We start from the raw sequence: 17,195 nt of genomic DNA, 5'->3' as shown, positions 1-17,195 counted from the left end.
GGGCGGCTGAAGCCTCCCGAGGCCTCGCTACGAAGGCGGGGTGGGGGAAAGAGCCGAGGGGGACGGGGGTGTACTTACCTCCGCCTTCTGCTTCCTCTGCCTCCCTCCCGCGGGCCCCGCCCCTTGGAAGGTGGGAAGGGGAAGGGGCAGGGAAGGGGTGAGTAGATCTGGCCTCCGGAGGAGTCCAGGTCTACCCCTGCAATGGGAAGGGGTGGGTAGACCTGGCCTCCTCCAGAGGGGGGTGTGTGCTCCAGGGCAGGGGGAGGGGAAGATCGAGCCGGGGGTGGAGGAGGGATGGAGGAGACGGGAAACCGGCGGGATAGGGGAACCGGCGGGATGGGGGGGAACTTACCTCCTCCTGCTGCTTCCTCCTCTTCCTCATAGGTGTGAAGGTCCCCCTCTCCCGCGAGTATCGCGGGTCCCCCACTTGTTAAATTCTAATACCATCAACCACTGAGGTATCTGGGTTTTTTTACTAGAGTTGTATGGCACATGAGTTATGTTATTTTATAATGTGTTTTAATGTGCTTTTAACTGCATTGTATTTTATAGTGTTGGAACCCACCCTGAGACCATTTAGGGGAGAGTGGGATATAAATCCAAATAAATAAATAAATAAATTTCTCCAAGCTAAAGAGCCCTAACTTCTTTAACCTTTCTTCATTGGGAAGGTGTTCCATCCCCTTAATCATTTTAGTTGCCCTTTTCTGTACTTTTTCCAATGCTATATCTTTTTTGAGGTGCGGTGACCAGAACTGTACACAATATTCCAATTGAGGCCACACCACAGATTTATACAGGGGCATTATGATACTGGCTGATTTGTTTTCAATTCCCTTCCTAATAATCCACAGCATCGCATTTGCCTTTTTTATTGCAGTTGCACACTGAGTCAACATTTTCAGCAAGTTATCTATTAGGGATGGGTGTGAATCTAAAAAGGACGGTTTGAGGTTGGGGGTGGCCCGCAAACTGAACCAACCCAAATGGGCTTCACCCAAACTGTACCAGTCCAGCAAGTTCCCCCTTTCTTCCAGCTGCAGCTTGCCATGACTGGGAGAAAGGGAATGGAGACCAACCTGGAAGGGACTTCCCTTCCACCTTTCTCCTGACCATGGATTGCTGAGGCCAGGAGAAAGGGGGAGTTGCTTGGGAAAGGACTTCCCTTTCCCCTTTCTCCTGGCCATGGCAAGAGAAAGGGGGTGGGGATCACTAAGGAAGGGGCTTCGTTTAACCCTTCAGTTTTGCTCCCCCCGTTCAAAGTGGCGGGGAGCAAAACTTAAGGGTTAAATGGCTGCCAGCCATTTAAACCTAACAGCTGAGCAGTAGACTCCTCACTGCTCAGCTGTTAGGTTTAAATGGTTGGCAGCCATTTAACCCTTTGGTTTTGCTCCCCACCACTTTGAAGGGGGGGAGCAAAATTGAAGGATGAAATTACTCACAACCATTTAAACCTAATAGCTGAGTGGCAGACCCAATCAGTTGTTAGGTTTAAATGGCTGCAAGCCATTTCACACAAGGGGGGGAGCAAAACCAAAGGGTTAAATAACTGGCCTTGAACAGCCAAACTGAACCAGCCAAAAGTCCAGTAAATGTTAAAGGAAGGTGCCTTCCCTGAACATCAACTCCCAAGCTCCAAACCACCCCAAGTTATCTACCTATCCCTGTTATCTACCATGACTCCAGATCTCTCTCCTGACCAATTATCACAAATTTGGACTCCATCAGCATATATTTATAGTTTGGATTATTGGCTCCAGTGTGCATTACTTTGCGCTTGCCCACGTTGAACCTGATTTGCCACATTGATGCCCACTCGTGCAGCCTTGACAGATCCCTCTGGAGTACCTCACAGTCTTCCCTGGTCCTCACTACCCTAAACAACAGTGTCATCTCCAAACTGAGCCACTACACTACTTACTCCCAACTCCAAATCATTAATGAACAAATTGAAAAGCACTGGACCTAGTACCGAGCCCTGCGGTACCCCACTGCTTCCCAGCTTCCCTGTGAAAACTGCCCATTTATACTCACTCTCTGTTTCCTCCTAATTAACCAGTTTTTAATCCACAAGAGGATTTGTCCTCTTATCCCATGACTGCTGAGTTTACTTAGGAGCCTTTGATGAGGAACTTTATCAAAAACTTTCTTGAAGTCTAGGTAAAAATGCTTTTCAAATCCAAAATAATTTCAGTAAAAGATAATATATTGCTATTATCACATCTTTAAATTCACATGCCTGGTCAGATTACTTTGTGTCTGCCTTTTACAGTGGCAGATCCAAATTAACAGGGCCTTTATTGAATCTGTGTGCCTCCGAGTCCATACAAAGCAAACGGTTATAATTAGGTATGTAACCAAGGCCTCTGTGACATGTTCAAAGTAGCACTAAATTAAGATTACAGCCTCTTTTTAAGGACAGTATTTTTCCAGAAATGTTTATTTAAAATTTCAAGTTGTTATTTCTTCTTGGTGGTTTTAAAGGCCAGTTGGATTTTTAAATAGATCCAAAAAACTGAGGTTCAAACTTCCTAGGAAACCATGACAATATTCAGCATTCATGATTACACAGCCAGATATATTTCATGAAAATTGCATAGGCTTTTAATACAATATTATGAATGAGCCCTAATGTTGAAATTATATTAGATTGAATTTCAAAAAATATTTAAAGTATTTCCATGCAGCAACCTTGGGAGGTCTTTTCAATAACAGTGGTTATGAAGGACAGACTATTTTTTATGAAAACATTTGTCCAGGGTGAACAAGGCTTCTTGAAAAATGTTGTATATCTTTATGACCAACATTTTAGTTGTTTTCAATTAACGTTTTTTAGAAAAACCAAAAGAAATACTTCACAGTACAATTCTTTATGCATGTCTTCCAGCCAAGCTGGTGATTTCTCTCAGAAGTTCTAAAGTAAGAATATAAAGTTGATTCCAAAATATCTTGCAAGTTGAATATACAATGCTAAGATCTCCTGTTACTCACAGGCAGAAAGTATATTCTTAGCTAATGTTTAGTTATGTAAAGCACCGATACCCTCATATGATTCCAGTGGATACCAAAGTAGTATCTTGTAAACAATCCCAGATCTGGTCTTTTACAAGACACTTGAAGCTGTCTACTAACCCGATAAGAACAAGCTGTTTGATTCCTGAAATAAGTACAGTAAAATTGCAACTGATCTTTGCATAATGGTAAACACAATGAGATAGGCATAGGAAACCATGTGTATTTGAGAAATAAATATATAGACTAGGGCTGCCAGGTCCTTACTGTGTTCCGGGGGGGGGGGTTCTCTCCCTCATCCTGGACTTCCCGGCATGCGTGCTGCAATGACATCACCCAGAGGTGATGTTATCGCACAGGGCATGTTGCAGGCAGTTCCATACTAATGCTGTCTAGGTCCTGTTATCATATCTCACCATCTGTATCAATGTTACTGAAGCTATCAATCAACACAAGGTCCAACCCAATAGCCAGTATCTGATGATCATTCACTTCACCCACCTCTAGCCAGATCCAGTCTGGGTGACCGTGGGGATGCAACAACAACAAAACACTGATGAACTGAAAAGAATATCACCAAAAGACTTTCAGTATCAGCATATGACTCATCAAGAAGTCTTTCCTTGGTCCTAAGAGTAAAACAAGATATTTGGTACACTGATGGGCATTGAAATAAAGCAATTTCCCCATTCGTACATTACTCAATTTCTTTCTGCAACAAATTTCAAATTGAGATAAATCGTAGGATTGCTGTTATGTTCCTAAAAATATGACATGAAGAAAAAAGGAAATAGTTTTTAAAATCCAATTCAATGATGTTCTACAGAAGAAAATATATTGAGCTAATACTACACTGTATGGAGAGAAAAAATAATCACATAAAATATGTAACAAAGCAGAAGGAAGAACATTTGTGTCCTCTGATGGTGATGCACATGCACACACATCAGTTGCCAGGGTTCCATCCAGTATATTCTAGCATCACACCAAAAATGGTGCTTAGCATGGGGAGGTGCAATGTGCTGCTACCTGAAAAAGATGAGAACAGGTAAAACCACCAAGGGTAAGGGAATCTGCTTGAATCTATCCTTTGCTTTCTGGAGGGGGGCATGGTTCAGTGGCAGAGCATCTGCTTTACATGAAGAAGGTTCCAGGTTCAATCCCAGGCATCTGAGGTGCTGGAGCACTGTTATCAGTCAGAACAGACAATACTGATGAAGATAGACTAATGACATGGCTTGGTATAATGTAGTTTCATGTATTCAGGTATTTGTTCCTACTGGAAAAAGTTCTGAATTGGGAAACACTAGTTGAATTTTGAGTCACTATAATTTTATGGCATAGAGTTTTATGACATATGCTTTGTGCTGCTAAAAGTGACAATCAACTGGAAGTAGAAATGAAATTGGGGTTCCAACTGACTCTTAATATACTGCAATATTTCCCATTAAAATATACCCTCCATTTGTGAGATATTATTACTATTACCGTTCTCAGAAATAACTTCTATATGGCAGCAAAAGTTCAGCTCCATCCTGGATATGTTCCTTTCATTCCTTTGTTATCACTCTAATTAATTACTCGCTGTTCTCTCATCCATGACCCCATGGTTAATTATCATATCTTGTTTGGGGAAGGTTGTAACTATTGCTCTTCAATATGTGTCCAGCCAGATTGATCATTATTTCATTTCATTATTTATTAATGGATTAGCATGGTTATAGCAGGGTTGTAGAAGCTGATCTGCCACACAGGAAAATGACAGGGACATAACATAAGAACATAAGAGAAGCCAATGTTGGATCAGGCCAATGGCCCATCCAGTCCAACACTCTGTCACACAGTGGCCAGGAATACCAGGTGCCATCAGGAAGTCCACCAGTGGGGCCAGGACACTAGAAGTCCTCCCACTGTTGCCCTTCCCCCAAGTCCCAAGAAGACAGAGCATCACTTGCCTCAGCCTGAGAGTTCCTATCTATACCTTGTGGCTAATATCCACTGATGGACCTCTGCTATATATGTTTATCTAATTCCCTCTTGAAGACATCCATGCTTGTAGCTGCCACCACCTGTGGCAGTGAATTCCATGTGTTAATCACTCTTTGGGTGAAGAAGTACTTCCTTTTATCCGTTCTAACCTGACTGCTCAGCAATTTCATTGAATGCCCACGAGTTCTTGTATTGTGAGATGGTCTATACATTGTGTGTTCCCAGCAATATCATAGTTATTTCTTTCTGCATCTACTCACCAAGGACCGCAGCATAAAGAAGGTCTAACATGCTCCAGTACCTCTGCACAAGAGCTGATATGAAGAAATATATTACAGCTTATAAACCTTCTTTTATTGCCTTAATAGATCCTGAAGCCGGCAAGTGAACCAGGTCATCACCTGGCATTACAATCATTGGCTGCATGTGTTGCTCTTAGATGCCCCTCGATACTCCCTTTAATATTTGACAATTACCAACTGAATGGCAGCATCAGGAATTCTCGGGGAATGTCAACAAGAAAACTGGATTGAGTACAACAGAAACTGATTTAACTAACTGAGCTTATGTGCAAACACAATAGGGAATTCCAAACCTGTTTCCCTAGACACCAATCCTCAAAAATATGTTTCCAGTCCAATTATTTAGGACTTCTCTGACAGAATTTGTAGAATATGCAATGTGCTATTTCCGTAGAACAGCCCCGATCTTTTCACATAACACAAGAATATTCCCAGAAGGCCAAGGGTTTTTGTTTTTCTGGGGGGCGGATATTTTTTGCCAAGGTGAAGGCAGGGTATTTTTGTAAAGGTTTTCTCCCTTCAAGTATAATCTGGATCTCTGAAATATTTTCCCAGGGGCATGTTGTGTGCAGGGAATCTGAGTACACTTTATCACTTATCTCCTTTTCATGTTATGAAAAATGCTAGAACTGATGATTTGGATGCATGCTATCTGAACAACAAACCACTGTGCATGCCATGTTGGGTGTGGTGGGGGACACAGTGTAACTGCCAGAAACACCAAGATTCAGAACAGTGAAAACAGAAGGGCATTTATTGATAATTACATTTGTTGCAGTTCTATATATTAGAAACATGTTAAAAGATATCTCCATTGAAAAATTCATCACTGATATCTTAAAAGCAAAGAACAACTCTAAGAAAGGTTCATATATTTAAAATGGTACTGAATGATAATCATTTAATTTTATCTGTCTTTCTATATATAAAGTACGTACTCTGCAAACTTCTATATAATATAGACAAGAGACAAAGTATAATTGTCTGGTTCGAACAACATTTTCACTCAGTACATATCCACACAGTACAAAGAATAAAAATATAGCAGTATCTCCCTGGCTATATATTGTGCTCAACTTTCAAGATCCTCTGTCAAGGCCATAAACAAAGTGACCTGTGTTTGGTTTTTCAGTACCCTTCATGCTTGCATCCTTTATCAACATTAGCAGAGGAAAAAACACAGCCTAGTGCTGCACTGCAGAGAAAGAACAATGGCTTTCCTATATTAATGGTGCAACTCCTACAGATTCCCATACACCTAGCCATATTGACTAACTTCACTGCATTCCAGTCTTGCAAATATAAATCTACCAATGGACAGCTGACATGCCTGCTTATTGAAGTTGTCATAATATATTTCTTTAATGCAAGGCAGAAATATGCTGAAACTTGAAATATGCTGAAAACCTCAACTACATCTGCCATCTGAAAAGGTAAACTACATACCGTGCCCCTACATTGTTACTGATTTTGCATCTTCAGAGATGTATGCCAGGAAAATATGATAGGAGAAAACTCACTTTTCTTCTAACAAAGGCAAGAAACAAGAATGGCCCTTCTGAGAAAAAAAAATCAAGAGTGGCAGTAGAAATTGCTCTACTATTATAAATCAAGGATTTCACTAACTGGAAAGTAAATGCATACATGAACACCAATGCTAACAGCAGTAATTGTATATGGTTACATTGCATTCCGAAGTTCTACATCAGTTTATTATTCAAGTATATATTTTTATTTATTAGAAGAAGAAGAGATTGGATTTATACCCCGCCCTTCACTATCCAAAGGAGTCTCAGAGCGGCTTACAAACTCCTTTCCCTTCCCCTCCCCACAACAGACACCCTGTGAGGTAGGTGGGGCTGAGAGAGCTCTTGACAGAAACTGCTCTTTTCCCCCAAGAACAGCTGTGCCAGAACTATGGCTTGCCCAAGGTCATCCAGCCAGGTGCAAGTGGAGGAGTGGGGAATCAAACCTGGTTCTCCCAGATTAGAGCGCACACTTAAACACTACACCAAACTGGCTCTCTACACCATTTCCCTCCTTTGTGTAGTAAGGCTAACAAAGATGGTAATTTTTACGTATTTTTATAAGGCTGCCATTGAAGGTAGTATCTTTATACTGAATATTCCATAGCAAAAGGATCTTAAATGGTACTGTAGTGCTATAGTTTAGAAAACGTCAGTTATAACCACTGCTTAAAGGCAAATGCTCAGACAATTGTAACTATCCTGTTGCAGTGTAAAAAAGCATATTTCAGCACAAAAAAAGTCATTTCCTTGCAGAACTAATCTCATTTCATATCCAGCTACAATCTGGATAAGTTTTATACTAAAACACACTCAGTCCTGACTGTATATCCCCTACAGATATTGCTTTTTGGAATAAATAAAGTGTACAAAAAGAGGACCGTGCACACGTAGAAGCTCAAATAGAAGAGGATAAATGATTGTCTTTCAATAAGATCATTGCTGTCTGTCGTATACTTCAAATGGCACACTGCCCATGGCTTAAAACAGGAAACCAGTGGAAGTTTAGTACTTTTCTAATGAGGTACTTACTTTCCCAGGATAAACTGGAAAGTGGAACTTTCAGAATCAGAGATACAATATGGATGACGTTAGTTGCTCACTGCATGCCCCACCCACATACACAAACACACAAACCTAATGCAGATTATCCTGCAAACCATCTTTGGCAGCTCTGAATATTGTTTATTTTTTGCACAATCCTTACTAGGGGCACAATTAAACAAATGCCCCAATAGCAGATGTCTTACTTGTTCTGGAAGACTGGGCTCTGCAAAGATCAACCTGCTGCTGCCTTTATTTGTCTCTATTCATATTTATTTACTTTTTGACTATAATTTATACTGGAAAGTCACAGACTCACCAAAAAAAAAGACAAAAGCGTGCTACTTGCTATAGTGGGCCCTGACATAAGTGAGCTCAATATTTTGGACAGGATTTAGTACTGCCCATAAGTTATTAAATCACATTTAAATTATCAGCTATCAGCTATTGTGGATGTTGTGGATGTTGGGAGAAATCTCAGCCAAAAGATGGACTGGATATAATCTATCACTGGTATCTGACTATACATGACCACAGGCATGTAAACTGGAATAAATCACTAAAGCACAAACGATATCAGAATGCTGTTTGCAGTCTGCATTGACTGTGGGAAACTGTAATCCCTCCTCTGTCACAAAAAAGGAGGGTTTTTAATTGGAACTTCTGTAACAAACCAGTATGCAGTCAGCAGTCTTCGATGCCCAAGTCTCTTTTGTTGTGGGATTCTTCCAAAGATCAGGAATTCACAATTACTTAGATCCAATAATATAATCAAAGTACATTGGCACACATGGCCCCCATTTTCATACAGGAAAATATGCTGATAGTGCAGAATAGCTTTACAAGTTCTTTGTTTTAAAAAACACATAGGATAGAAGGTGATTTAGAATAACATTCTTCATCTAGTAGCATGAGCTTTCTGAGGAATTACTTCCTTCTACAGCTCAGTCTTATCTGCTTGGACAAAAGTAGAGCTAATGCTTCCCTCTCCGGGCTGGTTCGTGTCTGCAGACTTTTCAAAGGACAATGAAGCTGAGTTTATGCAATATCGTTTACCAGTTGGACGAGGCCCGTCATCAAATACATGACCAAGATGAGCACCACACTGAAATGAAAGAGCACAATTGATTTGCATTCATTGGAATCCTTATGAAAAACAAAGTTGCTACTTAACAAAATTTGAGTCCAGTCAGTGACACATTTTAGGACCAAGAAAGTTTACTTCAGGGTATAAGCTTTTGTGTGCATGCACACTTCTTCAGATACTACAAAGATGCTACTTGTAACTACAAGAGCCTGGACCACTCTTTGAGACACACAAGAGGGACTTTATTTTGAAGGGTTTTTTAATGATTTAAGTTTGATCAATAAGTGAAGGCTTCATGTTTTGGTCATTGTCCTCCTAATTTGCTAGGAATGTGACAGTATAGAGTATAATTAGAAAGAAGAATAGTTTTACACCAGTGGATTTCATTATGTACACGGTCTCTTATAAAAAAGGCTTTTCAGTATTCACAGTTCAAATGAGAAAAGTCTACCATAATTATATCAGAGAAAATATACATGTATTCTGCATCGAGGATCAGAGATGCTTTTTACTGGTGCATATGCATCAAATAGGGCTATAGTGATTGAGGGCAACCAGATTTTGGCCCCGTTCATACGAGCCCATTTGGGCCGGGAGCGGGACGGAACTGGGGCGGAGGCTGTGGGATCGGCGGCGCGTCCTTGCGCCGCCGCATCCCGGCCCCCAGCCGTACTGCGCATGCCCGAACATGCGCAGTTCGGCAGCCTCCCCCCTCCCCTCGGACTTATCCTCCCCGGCATCTGAGCGTGCCGGGGAGTGCTGCGCCGCGGCTAGGGGATCCGTGGGATCCCGCCGCGGCGTCTCAAGTTTGGAGCGGCTCTTGAGTAGCCGCGTTTCAGCCGGCCCGTGTGCCCGGGGCCTTTGTTTTGCAAAGCAGAGTGGGGTTAAATCCTTCTTTGCTATCCCCACATGGCCCAGATCCAAACTGGGGTTGTAAATGGCTGTAATTGAACTTAAAAAGAGACTGGGAGGATCTGATCATGGATCTACTGGTGTCTTGCCTATTTTGGAGGAGGAGGAGGAGGAGATTGGATTTATACCCCGCCCTTCACTACCCAAAGGTGTCTCAGAGCGGCTTACAAACTCCTTTCCCTTCCCCTCCCCACAACAGACACCCTGTGAGGTGGGTGGGGCTGAGAGAACTCTGACACAAACTGCTCTTTTTCAAGGACAGCTGTGCCAGAGCTTGTGACTGACCCAAGGTCACATCAGCAGGTGCAAGTGGAGGAGTGGGGAATCAAACCCGGTTCTCCCAGATTAGAGTCTGCGCACTCAACCACTACACCAAACTGGCTCTTTTGACCATTACTTGTATGAATTAGGACCAATGGTGGGTGAAGAGCAGTGATGCAATTTATCAGTCTGTCATCATTAGCCTATGATGCACTTTCACCGTGCATGTCTGTCAGGTTTCTTTGTTGTTCTGCATTTTTATTACTTCCCTTCAGCACTCAGTTCGCTTTCTCGTCACTGTTTCCTGGGTTTTCTGAGAATGCTTTTGTGCCAATTTTCCCCTTGTTTTGCTTCCAAGCTAAAGGTAATTCAAAAGCATACAGATTCCCTCAGATTCCACCCCCCTTTTGCTGCCCCTTGAAGGTCACTCCCCACCTACATCGAGGTCATTCTGCCCACTCTGCACCTTCCACCCTCCGCCCCTTCATCAGTGTACAAGCTCCATTTCCCCCTCATTTTAAATTTTTGATTTTTTAAAAAAAGTTAAGTTAATGGGGGGAAGTTTAAAAGGAGCTGCACAAGGTTTCATTCCCTGCTGGTATTGACTTGAAAGGGGGATCAGAGAGGAAGCAAACTCCAGCAATCCCAGTGCAAAAAAAAGAAGAAGAAGATTTAAGCGCTGCATGCAAACAAAATATAGGGAGGATGGTCAGTGCAGAATTAAACTGACATGAGATGTAAAGAGAGAAAAAGACAATAAGGTGGGAAGCCTAAAGTTTTGAATTTTTTTCCCTTTAATGCTTTAGGGAACAAAGTTGGGGGGGGGGGTTGCAGTTTCTGGAAGCCTAACATTAAAATGGTGGCTGAGCCATATGGACCTCCTGCAAACCGCTGAACTTAAGAATCGCTTGAGATCAATCCATTTGGAGGAAGAGTGCAATCCACACAGGACAGGCTCTAAAACACTGCCAAGATCATGAACAGTGTGCAGGATCAAATTAGAGAATCACAAAGAGAAATCCACACAAATTTGCAAGGAAGGGCAGAAAAGTAGAGTTACTATGCAGCTGTGCTAGGGCATTGGTGAAAATACCCCTCCCCAATTTTTCAATTTAGTGGCACAAGACTAAAAAAGCTTTGCAGAGCTTCTGCCAGTTGACTCCTCCCCCATACAGATTGCAACCCTGTGCAAAACGTGGTGGAGTTGCAGCCGACTTTGCACTGGTGCAGAGAGATATATATATATATGTTTTCAACAATCACAGCTTGCAATGCCAGTGTCGGTGGATTCTACCATCCATTCTGTACACTCAACATGTTTCCCCGTATTATGAGATCATGTGACTCCCATTTTTCACAGTGGCAGATAACATAGCAGAGAATCCTCTAGTGCTCCATAATATGGAAGATGGGGCTTCACAGCTGCTTGTCAGTTTCAAAAAAAAGTCTTGTCAATCTCAACATCAGGTTTCCCCCCTTTGCCTGCATTCCTTTCTGTTCCCTTTCATTCAATGAGCTAAAGCTAAAATGTATGCGCAAAACCTGAACCATGAAGATTTAAATGGAAGGTGCTTGGTGTACGCTACTACCCAGCTGTGAAAGGGCAATTGCAATTGCATAATTAAAAAAAAAATAAACTGATTTAGGAAAGGAAATTTTAAAAATTGTTGCTGCGGTATAAATACACTGGAGGGAAAAAATGATGCATTAGGCAGGCACAGAATCCAAAGTCAAGTTTAAAGGGTTATTGCTCTGCAGTAAGATGTGCATGCCTAATGGGCCAGTCTGTCCCAGGACCAAGAGAGCATGTAAAGACTGCTTCTGCAGCCTGTGATACAGGCTGCAGGTTATTTATTTATTTATTTTAGAAAAATAGTGAGGGTACAGAAAAGAAAAGGGGAAAATGGGTTATACAACATATAGTCTACGTATAAGAGTTTGCATACTGGAATTCTATAGGAAAACTGAGACTGCAGTTCTATGCACACTTAACTAACAATAAGGTCTATTGAGCACAGTAGGACTTGCTTTCAAGTAGACAGGCACAGGATTGCACAGCAAGTTTATTGTTTAAGGCCTGGTTCATGAAAGCTAAAAGTGTGTCCACTGAATTCACAATAACTGCTGCAGGAGACTCATACAGTACTTCCTCCAAATGACTGTAACTCCAAGACTGCTCCTCACAGGGGATTTTAGCATGTAAGAATCAGATCTAACAGCTTACAAAATCTTCAGCCTGAACAAAAAGAGCATTTACTATGATGGATACATAAAATTTTACTCTTGCTAGAAACGGAAGATCAACAAGTGAAAAATGTATGATTAAGTGGATGTAAAATCTTAAAGAACAGATATCTATGCAACAATGGGAACGAATATGGGGAAAAGATATCAAAAACTTGTTTAATCTTGTAAGATCAAGGATGGGTCTACCCCTGCCATCCTTCTTATCAACCAGGAAGAATCTAGAATGAAAGCCCTGAGGCTGGAGTCCCCAAGACCTTTTCTACTGCCCCTTTCTGGAGGAGTTCACTGAGCTGAACACAAAGCTTAGGTTGTAGATTATTCACCGCCTCACAGGCTGGACTGCACAGTGGAGTGGGTAAAAACTCTAACCTTCAAATACTATTGGTAAAACTCAACTATCAGAACAAATGGAGCACCAAGCCTCTGCAAACCTTGCTAACCTATTACTAAAAGTAGGGGAACTCGCTATAACTGGGACGGCTAGTCAGAATTTCAGGGATTGTTGCCCCTGATCTCTCTTGGGATTCTGATTGCTGGATGACCAGGGCTGAGTCATGTTCTTCCTTTTTGGCAAAGGTGGAGACTGATAAGGACATTGAGGATACAAGTAGGGCAACAGAGCCTGATGCTGCCTCTGTCTCTTAAAGCCATACTGCCTCTGGGTAAAGCACTGCCTTGGAGCAGGAGCGAATGAAAAGCACTTAGGGATCTAGCTGTCTGATTATTCCTTTTAATTGTAGAAAGGAACTAATCTGTAGTTTCGGAGAGTAGTGTCGACCTTTCAAAGGGCAGATCTTCCACTTTGCACCTTGTCTGCAAAGGGAGAGCCCTTGTGCACAACCAAGAATGTTGCCTGAGAACCATCGCAGATGACATAGATCTGGCAGAGACATCTGCAGCAAGTTTGCCAGCATCAATTTCTTGCTTTGAAAGCCAAATTGCTTTAGACTGGATCAATTCAGCCAGTGACATGGATTCATTGGGTAGCTTATCTAAGTATTGCAAAAGGCTTTCCCAAAAGAACAGCTGATATCTGCCCATGATCACTTGGTAGTTTGCAACTCAGAAGTTAAGGGCAGCTGAGGAATAAAACTTGCTACCTAAGGTATCCAAGTGGTCACTCTCCCTATCCACTGGGGATGAGTGCTGACCTGAAAAGCTTGCATGTCCTCTGCAACTAGGGATGAAGGAGGTGAATGTGCAGTAAGACACTCACTGGAGTCCTGCTTACTCTATACAGGCTCTCTATCCTACGAGTGGTAGCTGGGGTAGATGCCAGCTTCTGTCAGATCTGGCCACTAAGATCCATGAGGATTGGGAAGGCTACTATGCCTGGAGAATAAGGATACAGATGACTTAAAATTCTACCCTTTGGTCTGTTGACAGAAGTAATGACATTAATGTCCAAGATTCTGGCCATTCTCAGCATCTGTTCCCCATGGAGGCATAGATCCTCACTTGGAGAATCAGGAGTCAGATCCCCTATGGAGTCATCAGGTGATGGCTCAGATGCACTCTCAGGACTGTAAAGAGAAGCGATGGACATCTTCTCATCTGGTTTATGATAAGGGGAATGGAACAGAGTGAAGCTGGAATGGGCTTCAATGTACCTATGGTCATTCAGTTCATGACCAGTTTCAAATGGATGGGACTGGTGGTCAGCCCATCTTTTAAAATATGTACGTGACAATGCCCCTGAGTCTGTTGCCAAGACAGTGAGGGTGCTGATTCCAACCATATGAACTAACCCGCTGGGATGCTAAAATGGTCCTCATTCAAGTCCAGAGGGGAACCACCAAGAGAGTCAAAGTGTGGTGATGGAGTACAAGGGGGCACCAGGATGACAGATCTCCTAGGGGACGAGTGCTGCTTGGTCTGCTTAGAAGCTGAATTGGTCTTCTTTTTGTGCTTAGACTTTTTATGCTTTTTGGATGGAGACTCCAACTAAATGAGCCAGAGCTGAAGCAACAGGAGATGGAGATGTGAGCCATCTAGACTCCGAAGCAGAGGCTACAGAAGAGGCTCTCTTTGACAGACTAACTGCCGTCTTCACAGTGGGACTAGCTGGAGCTGACCAAACCAACAGAGGTCCAGAACAAGCTTGTGGCATCAGAGCTGAGGCTGACCTACCCGAAGGGGTAGGATTCAAGCTCGGAGCAGCATTGGAAGGAACTGAGGAGGTCAACACATTCTCTCAAAGGCTGGCCTTCAGCCAGGAAGCTCTATCAGATCGAGCCTTAGGTGTGAAGCACTGGCAGATGGAATAAGAACCAACATTGTGGGATTCTCCCAGACATAAGAGACATAGCTCATGTTCATCGCTATTGGTCATCTTGGTCCCACATTTTGTGCACTTCTTAAACAATGCCTTGGTTGCCATTTCAGGCACCACATGCAATCTTCTCCAAGAAGGGAATGCTCAGAGTAGGCTGGCTGGAAATCACCTCTTCCCATGAGGGACTCCAGACAAAGCCACCACAATTCGCCAAAAACACTGAAAAATCAACTAGAAAGAGGAGCACTAGGAAATAGGAAACATCCTATTCACATGGCAGCAAAAAAGGAACGGAGGGAAGGGAGCGCCGGCTGCCAGAGCACATGACACCCGGGTGGAAAAGCCTGCATGCGCTGGCTCCGGATGAGGGCGAGGCACCCCCTTTAAGTGTTTTATACTAGGAAAAAATGTTTTGCAGCTAGCCTGCACAGACACAGTCCCAATGTGGGACTGCACCAAAGATAGAAGATGAAAGGCAAATGATGTGTCTTCCCCCCTGTAATGTACTCCGCCATTACCACGTGCGCGACCGTTGGGCCATGCGGTCAAGCACAACTCTGAAGAACAATAGCCCAGCGGATCCTAGCCCGCACCTATCAGAGGGCCAGGTCCGCAGCCGAGAGCCTATGAGACTCTCGGCTACTGTAATAGCCAATAGGAAGTAGGGGGTGTGTTTTGGTGGTGGGTTTCTCTGGGCATATATACCGGCCTGCGAGCTGGCAGTCCTTGTCTTGTTCCTGCTTAATAAAAGTACTCTGCTGAAATCACTCCACGTTTCTGAGTACTTTTCACTGGCGACGGTGGGATCCTACCCTTCCTGAACAAGACCCGGAGGAGACCAAGCACGCACCGAGCCCGATTCCGCCGCCCGTTTGGGATCACCGCTCATCCGCATCGCGCCTCGCTCCGCTCGCCTCGCAGCCTCGCCTTGCTCAGCAGCCCTCGCCTCGCCGCGCTCGCACGCCGGGTTTAGTCCGCCTCGCCAACCTCGCTTCGCCTTAACAACCAGCCCGCACCCTGCAGCGCCACGCCACGCCACTCGCCTTGCCTGCCGCGCTTCGCCTCGCTCGCCTCACACCACTCTCGCCTCGTGGGCCTCGTCTCGCCACGCCGCGCTCCTCGCCTCACCGCGCCTCAGCAAGCCCCGCCTGCTCGTCTCGTCTCCTCGCCTCACCCTGTGGCTTCCCACTTCGTCTCGCCGCGGCTAGCTCTGCCGCCCGCTCCTCGCCCGAGCAAAGATGTCGGATCCAAACTCCACCTCCTCCACTTCATCCGCTCCCTCCACTTCCTCCTCTTTGTCGACCTCGGCCGCCGCCGCCTCAGCCGCGACCTCTCACGAGGGCATTGCTCATTTTGACCTGGCCCATCCCGAGCGATGGACCACATAGGTGATGATCCTAAAGAACTACCTCACGTGCTTACGGGTCACCGATGCAGGGATGAAGAGGGCACAACTCATACGTCTGTGCGGGATGGAAACCCTCCTCCTCCTGCAGGACCTCATATCACCCAAGGAAGTGGAAGAGGAGAGTTTTGAGGACCTCATCGCAACCCTCACCGCCCACCTGGCTCCGAAGCCCACAAAGCTGGCTGAACGAATGGACTTCTTCGCTAAAGTCCAAGGCCCATAAGAGAAAGCAGCCAAGTTCCTGGCGAGCCTTCGGCGGGCCGCCACGCAGTGCGCCTTCCCCAGCCTGGAGGACACGCTGCTCAATCAGTTTCTGGTGGGCCTTCGAGAGGCAAAATTGAGGAGGTGGTTGATCAGACAGGACGACCTCACATTGGCTCAGGCCCTACAGGACGTGGCGGCCTTCAAAAAAGCAAATCAAGGCCGAAGCGGACTCCGGGTCCATTGCACCCAAGCCGTCTCGGAGTCGGCCGACTCAGAGGATAACGAGGTCTTGCAAGTCCATCGGAAACCCTCTCAAACGCATCGCTCGAGAGGAGCCCAGCCAACAAGGACTTCGGAACCAGCCCCACCATGTACCAGCTGTGGAGAGGCGCATGAGCGCCGGAACTGCCGTTTCCGGGATGCCGTCTGCCCGGCCTGCAACAAGCAAGGCCACATTGCGAGGGTCTGCCGCAGCCGCCGACAGCAAAACAAGAAGTCGACTCACCAGACAGAGCCCATCCACACCGTGAATCTTCACTCCATCGACCTTCACGCCGTTTCCCACCAGCCCCAGTGCCAGGTAGGTGAAGTGCTTCGGGACGGCCGAAACAAAATCCACGTTTTGGTCCGTATAGTGGGGTCCCCCTGTAGCATGGAGCTAGATACCGGCTCCGAGTTCACTATCATCTCGGAGGAGACACTGCGGAGAGTGTGTCCCAAGAGGGGACCCCCTCTGCGCAAGCCACATTTTAAACTACAGGATTTTAATAAGAATCCGGTGGCTATATGGGGCTGGGGCAAATTCAAGGTGGAATTCCAGGACTTTAAGGGAGAGCTAGAGATTCTGGTGGTGGGCAGCCGGCTTTCCAGCCTCCTGGGAATTTCCTGGTTTAAGCCGCTGGGCTTGACCATCGGGGGGCTCCACCAG

The sequence above is a fragment of the Gekko japonicus genome, unplaced genomic scaffold, assembly GCF_001447785.1.
Source record: "Gekko japonicus isolate JY-2015 unplaced genomic scaffold, Gekko_japonicus_V1.1 scaffold1075, whole genome shotgun sequence".
Taxonomy (NCBI): Eukaryota; Metazoa; Chordata; class Lepidosauria; order Squamata; family Gekkonidae; genus Gekko; species Gekko japonicus.
This window is presented reverse-complemented; position numbering follows the sequence as displayed.